The following is an 8,960-nucleotide window of genomic DNA, read 5'->3' as shown; positions in this document are numbered from 1 at the left end:
TCCTGCCTGTGTGTGGTGGTAATTTCCCTTTCAGATGTACAGATCTGATTGATTGTGCACTAGGAAGAAATAAATGAGTGGTGTGTGTACAGCACTGGGGAGGAGGCGGAGCAAGGACACGGCCAATCAGAACTCATCACAGAGTGAGGTCACAAGGCCACAGACACAGTCTGCGGATGTTATTGTGTGTAACCTTTTCTTTTTCTTTTTTTGAGACAAGACATTTAAAAATAGATGTACTGTTGTACTTTCACTTTTTAAGAAAACAAAAAAAAGAAACCACCTCCCCCCCTCTCCCCCACCGCACCCCAGAGGAGAAAATGCTCTGTTTTCTGAGAGTAAATTTGTTTGTGTTGATTCTACAGTGTACAATCTTATTACGTGGCCTTACTTTATAATCTCCTCCTGTTTGGTTTGGGTGCTATGCTCTTTGTGCTTCACAGCTCTCAGATAGAGGGAAAGAGAAGCAGCACGAGGAGTATCTAGGTTTTCAGTCTTGTTCTGTGTCGATTTGGAAAAAAAATCTCTTTTTGAAATCTCAACTCAGCTGTCAGCATTGCAGTGATATGAAGGCCGCTGTGCGTTTCTGTCCTTAGTTTCCGGTAACAAACTTAAGCAAATGTTTTGTTTTGTTCTTTCTTCTTTCATTTATTTTTTTTTGTTAAATTTATCAGTCACTACAAAGCTAATTTTGTGTAACCAGGGGTGGAGCATACAGCCCCAGACCAGATACTGGGTGTCCAGATGGTCATTTATAAAATAATAAAAATATTTATTTATTTATTTATTTATTTATTTATCTATGTTTGGGTACTCAGCCCCCCCCCCCCCCCCCATGGCTGCTCATATGGGTGAGCCACGCCCATTGCACCCCCCGCTAATCCTGCTTCTGTGTGTAACATTTGCTTAAAGGCCTTGCTGTAAAATTCAGGACAAAGCGTATTGCCGTACAGCCAAATGAAGGAAACTTTTTAACGGTCTTTTCTGATTCTTTTTTAAACATGAAGTGAATTGAGTAATGTACTTGTGGAATGGCTGAATCTCCTTGTCTTACTCTTTTGTTCAACTGCGTTCTTATCCTTTCGTGTGTCAAAATATAGTGGAACAACTATGACATCATTGTCTTTATTTATGTTTTGATTCTTTCTTTGTCTCTCTATCTCGCTCTGTGATAAATACGTAAAAATTATAAGTGAATATTGTGATATTCTCAAGAAGCAGATGGTCGTAGAAGTCACATGCTGCTTCCACATAATGTCCAAGGTCTTTTGATTAACATGCACATATTCTTTTATATATACATATAAAATATCATGACTGTGATATTAAAATGGAAATACATGTTTCGAGGGATGCGTCTGCACTTAGTATGGCTTACACGGCCCTCTGCAGTGAGAGACTGCAGCAGAGCCTCTACACATCAATGCAGTGGCCTCGGGCTGCAAAGACCTATGACATCATCTCCTCTTCACGGCTTTGGGCGAATTTAAAAGGTTTTACGTCAGACTTCATCCACGCTTCTCTCCTTTCCAACAAGGTCTCTATCGGCTGTGAGTGGTGCTATGACGCTGTGCGCATTGAGCTGGAGTCGGTGTTAGGGTTATCATTTACGATATATGATTTATAAAAATAAATGGCGTATTTCAAGCAGGAGTCTGACCAAATAGGAGGTTCACCATCTCCTTGGATGTCCAATGAAAGTGCCCAAGCCTTACATTCCCCACTTCCATTATATTTATTCTGTGTCCTTTTTCCATATTGAATGATAAAAGTGCCTTTTCCCGGCACTCTGGCTACACTTCATTCGCAAGAAATAATTGAGTAGCATTTTCCCAGTGTTAGTAAAATTTTGACCAAATTTAGACCTTAGAACCCTTACTAAGTCAACAGCTCAGGAAAATGCAAGATGATTGGTCTGACTCTGCATTAAGGCATCAGACGAGCTTTCTGTTAATTAATTGACTGCAACACACGGAGGCAGCTGAAATGTTCACCAGAGTGCATTTTTTTTACCGGAACCTTCTAAATGGAAATGCTTTTAAGAGGAAGCCCAAATGACCCACACAGTGGGCCACATTTATCGAGTTTGGATACAAACTAATTTCTTTACAAATCATTCGTACAGACGTTTTTTCCACAAGGAGTGTGGTATTCGTGAAACTTTTCGGGAGTCAATTTAATTTGGGAAAACGACTGTATCTTACAAGGCATGTAAAAGAGGACATACTGTATACACATTATATAAGGAGGGCAGCACGGTGGTGCAGTGGGTAGCACTGTTGTCTCACAGAAAGAAGGTCCTGATTCGAATCCAGCCTGGGCCTTTCTGTGTGGAGTTTGCATGTTCTCCCCGTGTCCACATGGGTTTCTCCCACAGTCCAAAGACATGCAGGTAGGCTGATTGGAGACTCTATTAATGTGAATGTGTGAAGGAATGGTGGGTGTGCCCTGCGATAGATTGGCGACCTGTCCAGGGTATATTTCTACCTCTCGCCCAATGCACGCTGGGATAGACTCTAGCACCCCCCTGCCCAGGATTAGTGGGTGTAGATAATGGATGGATACTTGTGGTAGTAATGGATTGTGGTAGTAGTATAGCTGTAAACCATGAATTGTAAGTTATTTTATTGATTGTGGAGGAGCATAAACAAAGTGCAAAAAGTCACAATGTTGAACACCAACTTTTTCATTGTAAAGAGAGGGAATAAGCTGGTAAAGTTTTCATTGGGATGTCATTCAAGTGTCACAAAGTAAAGTGGAAGGTCTGGCACTCACCAGCATTACTCTGCAGTGTTAAAATACGTCAAACACATCACAAGTCTCCACAACATTTGTCATAAACATTACTACTGTAATGATTAGAATCATCCAGAGAAAATTGGTTGAATAAAATGGAGAGTCAAATTCCAGTAGGTGTGATATTCTGCAATTTATCTCTTGATATTCTGTCAGCGTTTACGAATGTTTATTACTAATATTGACAGGGGAGCATATGGGGGGGTGGTTGGAGTCTATTTTTGGTAGGTGCTATTTTGAAGCTGCCAAAGTCTGACTTCCCTACTATATTAAAAATGCATTCTGACAATCACCTTGCTCACCATGCATAATCAATAAGGCTGGGTGTTTGTTACGGAAAATATTAGCTGAAGTCACAGAGCAGTCACAGCAAAGTTGCTGAAAATCATGGAAAACTCAAAAAAGGCTGAAAGAAATCACAGTTAAAAAAAACAAATTAATATATCTCAGCTGTAGCAACAGTAATAAGTGCTGAAAGTATTTTAAAATCAACAGCAGTTTCTAGCTCCTTGGAACAAATAGCATACAAGTAAAATACATTCATAGGCTTGTACGTTTAATCACTTAGTTTGGTACATCATAGAAAGAAAAAGCATGTTTTGTGCCTTTAACAGAATGTTGTTAGAAGCACAGCATGTTCAATTTGCATTACAATTAGAAAAACATGATAACTGTGTGTTCATTTTTATTTCTTTAAAGTTTGTTTTGGTGCAACATGTTGTAGGCTATATTGTGAGGTTTAAGTCCTTAATAGAGCACCTGTTGTTACTGGCAGTGTTATAGTAACAGGGAAAGGATTGCTGGGCACCAACACTGTTGATAGCGGCAGTCAAACTTCTGGTTGCAACAACTGGTGAGCATGGGAAACTCCAGAATATGTATAGGCCTAAATTGTCACACTTTGCTTCTCCCAGCATTTGGCAATATTGCTCAAACGGGTGGGCCTATACAAATCACACTGTTATGGTTGACAGTTACCATCCAAAACTGGTGAAAAAATCATAGAAAGCACTGAAACGGATGAACTGGAAAAAACAGGGAAAGTCACGGAACAGCCAAAAAATGGCAAAAATCACAGAATCTCCCACGACTTCCCTGACAACCACCCAACCTTAATAATCACCTCTTCATATGTTTTTCTAGTAATTGCCACCTTTTGTGACCAGTAATGACAGGGGAGGGTATGAGGGGGGAGTCAAAATTTTGGCAGATGCAATTTTGCTGCTGCCAAAATCAGACTCCCCTCCTGTATTAAAAATGCAAAGTCTGACAATCACCGAACTCGCCTTGCATAATCATCTTTTCGTGTGCTGTTAGTATTTACGACCTTTTGTCACCAGTAATGATGGGGGAGGGTGTGAGCAGGGCCATTTTATCCCAATGGACTACATTCAGCATTTGGTGAATTTGTCCTCCAAGCTAAATGCAATTTTCCAGTTTTACTAATATTGTACAAATGGCCCAATTTTCCCACTCCTCAAATTATGGCAAATCTGTATCTGTCCAGTGTTTTAGAATTAGTTTTTTATTATGACTGACATGACTAAAAATGTGTTTTTTTTTTTGGGTTGGTGAGTAGGTTAAATCTCCAATTATGAATGGCGTGTGTGTCCTGCCATAGATTGGAAGCCTGTCCGGGGTGTATTCCTGCGTCTCGCCCAATGCATGCTGGGACGGGCTCCAACACCCCAGACAGGTTGTTGTTGTTGTTGTCTGAACGTGCCATACCTTACCTTGGCTTTTGGTGAACTGATGCCACTACGCAGGTGCGAACGGAGTCGCGTTTGGACAGTAAGATCCCTCCATCCCTGGGTGACCCCCACAGACAGGTACGAGCTGTACTGCTCCTGCTCCTGACCACAGCCGACGCCCAACGGCACAGTCACGACTCAATATCGGACCGCAGAGCATTTCGGTGCACTCTAAACAAATGTATCAGCGAGACCAACCGCCTGACTGGCAGGCCCTCTCTTGTCTCGTTCAAGGATGACGGCCCCGTCAATCATGACTGTCAGCTACTGGTTGCCACTTGTAGCAGAGGCGGAGCTGTCGCCATGGATACAGCTTGTGAGCGAACGCGGCATCATTTGACCCAACACATGGGCGTTGCTCACTCACGTCACACGCACAGTCCTGCGCTATGCTTCCACGTGCCACACAACATAAAGCAACAGAAATACATAATTCCTCTCACAAAAAAAAAGTGTTCAGTTAACCTCTCAGACTAATGGGGCTTTCCACATGCTCATTGCAAGCTGCGACGTCGGCGGTTCGAATACAACCACCGACCTTTGTCGCATGTCTCTCCCTCTCTCTCCTCCTAGTTCTTCCTGTCTATCTACACTGTCCTATCTAATTTGGCTTAAAAAAAAAAAAAAAGCCCCAAAAAACATTTTTTTTAAAACTCTCAGACTAATGAACCAGACTAGGGCTTGCCAGGTCAACAGAACTTTCAGAGAGTTGTCACTCAAACGTTCATAGCTTGGTTTTTAGTGTGGTTGTCATGAGCATGAATCACGAGTCAGAGGGAAATGACTGAGAATGAGTGCGTGGGATGGAGCCAATGAATCTGTCAGTCGCAAATATCTTAAATGTCACAGTTTTGCAGTTTAGCTCAAAGCGCTCTGTCTTGCGACATGGCGGTAAGCCAAGACACAAGTGTATTTGCTTATTTCAGACCAACACTGTTGTCATTTTCCCGTCTAGTACCTACGCTGTTAAAATAGCAAATGACCTTGGGGTGCGTTGGTCTTAAAATGAGGTGTGGTCACAGTAATTGTCGGTGTATGACTTTTGGCCAATTTAGAGAGGGCATTACAGATACGCTAGCAGAAGGAGCTAGTTTTGTTGCTTTGGCTTTTCTAAAGCCAGAAACCCTATCCGGCCTGTCAAAATAAAAGCGTTTTTAAAATGGCATATCTCCTTATTTTTGTTCATCATTTTATTGCACAACCTTGTACCACACCTCCGGTATATGTATTACATTTCCCTGATTGGCAGTTTTAGCATGTTTAATAGCTTATAATCAATAATGCATAGCTAGTGTTATTAATCATTATAATAATTATTTTGAATAGCAACCATATGTACATATAGTAGAATAATATAGTATGCATTTTGTATGGGTAGTATAAAAACTGTAGGACTAGATGCACTTACAAAAATGGGAAAAAAGAAGAATTGGAAAGAACAGTACTTTGCGTGTTTCACATGAAAACTAATGATGCCTTGGAAGAACTACAAAATGGATTTTAGTGGATCATTTTTCCAGGATGTCAGCATAACAGCTGTGGAATCAATCAACAAGATTAGAGTGCTTTTAAAAAGTATCTTTTGTATAATATATACCAATTCTCCGTGACCCAAGTTTCCTCTGAGAGAAGAGAAATTGGCATCTTAACCCTTTGGGTTTGTTAGGCTCATAATTCATTCTTATTGACTGTTTTTTCCACATTTTAAAAGCTGAAAATTTTGAGATCAATGCAATTCCTTTCACCTGACAGTATGGTGCCTATTACAATGTATGGGTATGTACTTTCTTATTTAGCATCATAGTAGATAAGAGCATTCCCATGAAAACATTGGAAACACAAAAGCAGCATTTTCAAAGATTAAAATATAATTAAGTTAAGTCTGAGTTGAGCTGTCAGATGAGAAAAAGGGGGACAAAAGGATTTAAAATAGCATAATTTATAGGTACATTCTTCCTACTTCACACACAGATTGGCAAATTCAACAGTCACCTTGAAAACCTCTCCAGACTGTATTCTTTGAAGGAAAAGGTAAATATTGCACTTAACTGAAGGTCAGATTTAAAAGTCCACGCTGATTAAATCCATAAATTTGTGTCTGATAGACACTTCTAAGCCATTATCCCAGACAAACTGTTGAGCACAGTATTCAGCTCACGAACTTCAGAGTTAGGAGTGTTTTTGTAGACTTGTGTGAGAGAAAGTCACACGTGCCCTGCCACTTTCGAACCCCTTTTACTGGCGTCTGGTGGCTGCCCGTATTCAATTAAAATCACTCACTCTGGCATACCAAGCTGTGAATGGCACAGCCTCGTGCCGTCGCCCGACAACAACGGCACGATGCCCTCCTACCACACCTGTCCAGACCTGGGTTAAACATGTATTTGTTTTGGATTCAAATACTTTTCTGTGCACTATTGATCTTACCTGGTGTAGCTGAGCCTGCCAATATGACCAGAAGGCGGGGTTTGCACTGTCTGAGAGTATTTCATTTGTTCCAATACACCAGACAAGATCAGGAAAGCGTAGAAAACTGTTTGAATCCATAACAAATACATACAGTATTTAACCCAGGTCTGCACCTGTCCATTTAGCATCCTCTCACTGGCTGGCTGGCTGGCTGGCCCATCTCTTCAAGCTTCTAGCACAAAGCAAAGTTGTAATTCACAGAGAGAAAGGTCCTATGGGAATCCATTTCGTCTGCAGAAAGAGGCCTGTGATTTCAACAGAGCATCAAACATTTGCCTGTATTCAGTCGACGTTTGACTTGCAAGGAAACGGAAGTGCGCTTGATTGTACTAATCAGCAGCTCAAAAATATCTCTAGCTCTTGAACGTGGTGTGCTTTGTTAGGGTGGGAATTAAAATGTCCCACACAGTAGATCTCCAGGAATAGGGTTTGTTACCACTAATCCAGAGTGATTTGCAAATCAAACATAAGTATGACAATCAGTATTATCCAGATAATAGGAATTTTATTTGTTTTTTTTTTTGGTTACGTGATGTAATTGTTTATTGCACATAAAATGTTAAATATGACCATTGAGACTACAAAACAAAATTAATATTTTGAAAGAAATGACATGAGATCACCATTACAAAAATGTTTCCCGAGCACGCGCCAGTGAAAATACAGGCCCTTCAAGTTATTAGTAAAACACATTTTAGAACAACCCAGGGCAAATCATCATTAGTGTTTATATCATTAGCCTTCATTGTCTCATGTCAAGGACTCTTACTTAGAAATACTTAACCATGTGACCTGAGAGGTGTTGTTCTTGTTCTTTGAGTTTCTACCCTTACCCTCAACTGCACCTGTCTCTCAGGTTACTGTAGATAAAGAGTCCAAGTGCACAAGTACTTAAGGAATCAAGGATTGTGCAATTAGAAAAGAACTTGTCAACAACAAGTCAATAGTATGACAGTTAAAGGAAAATTAAATATGGGTGTGACAATATGCAACACATTGCCCACTTGAGTAACTATGCACAGCAACTCTATGCAGTTTAAAGTTATGTCAAACAACTGTCTTTTAAATTAAAAGTGAAAACTGGAGTATTCACAGAGGCTTGGGGGAATTATCAGTCAAAAAATGGTAATGTCAGCTTAGAGAGGCCTTCTTAATTTGCCGAAGTACATCAAACTAAATGTTCAGTGATCACTTGTCCGTATCACTTGTGGCTCCATTAGCTCTGTGCCGCAAATTCAGTCAGGATCATTACATTGATCCAAACTTGATTTCCCTCTTGCAGGCTGACTGAAGTACTGTGCAAAAAAATGGTCATTTAGACCATCGAGAAATTATTACTCACGTTTTCCTTTTACCAATTCCCAATAAACAGCAGTGTCATCAATGTCACCCATAATAATAGTCTTACCTTCCTAACAAGCTTGTTTTATATTTTCAAAGAGCACTGTATTCACACTACTGTCTGAAGCTGGCGGTCTATAGCATACTCCTCTATTAAGGCCCTTATCATATAAGGCCCCACCTCCCTTACTGGATCTATCCTTCAGTAAGTTCGTACTCCTCAATATTATATTCGCCCATATCCTCTTCTCCAAGCCATGTCTCTGTAATCCAAACTATGTCATAGCCCCCATTATTCATAACAACCTTGTGTTTCCAGAATCTATTTTTACTTCTTGTTGCAGGGGGGAAAACAAGTTTAGCTTACTATATTCATTTCAAAAACCAGTAACGTGGATGTTTGTGTAAATACTGGTTCACCTATACATGCATTGGCTGCAAGAGATCTCCCACCTGGGCACCAGGCAGGTAACATACCATATGAGACTAAACTGTCCACACCTCTAATAATTGAGTCCCCACTATCATCAACTCCCTTTTCCTGGAGGATGTGTCCATCTGGGTGCCCTGTGACTCATGAAGCCTCCCACTCTCACGGTCATG

Source organism: Anguilla anguilla, chromosome 14 (genome assembly GCF_013347855.1).
Source record: "Anguilla anguilla isolate fAngAng1 chromosome 14, fAngAng1.pri, whole genome shotgun sequence".
NCBI classification, from domain to species: Eukaryota; Metazoa; Chordata; class Actinopteri; order Anguilliformes; family Anguillidae; genus Anguilla; species Anguilla anguilla.
Note: the sequence above shows the minus strand (reverse complement) of the source record.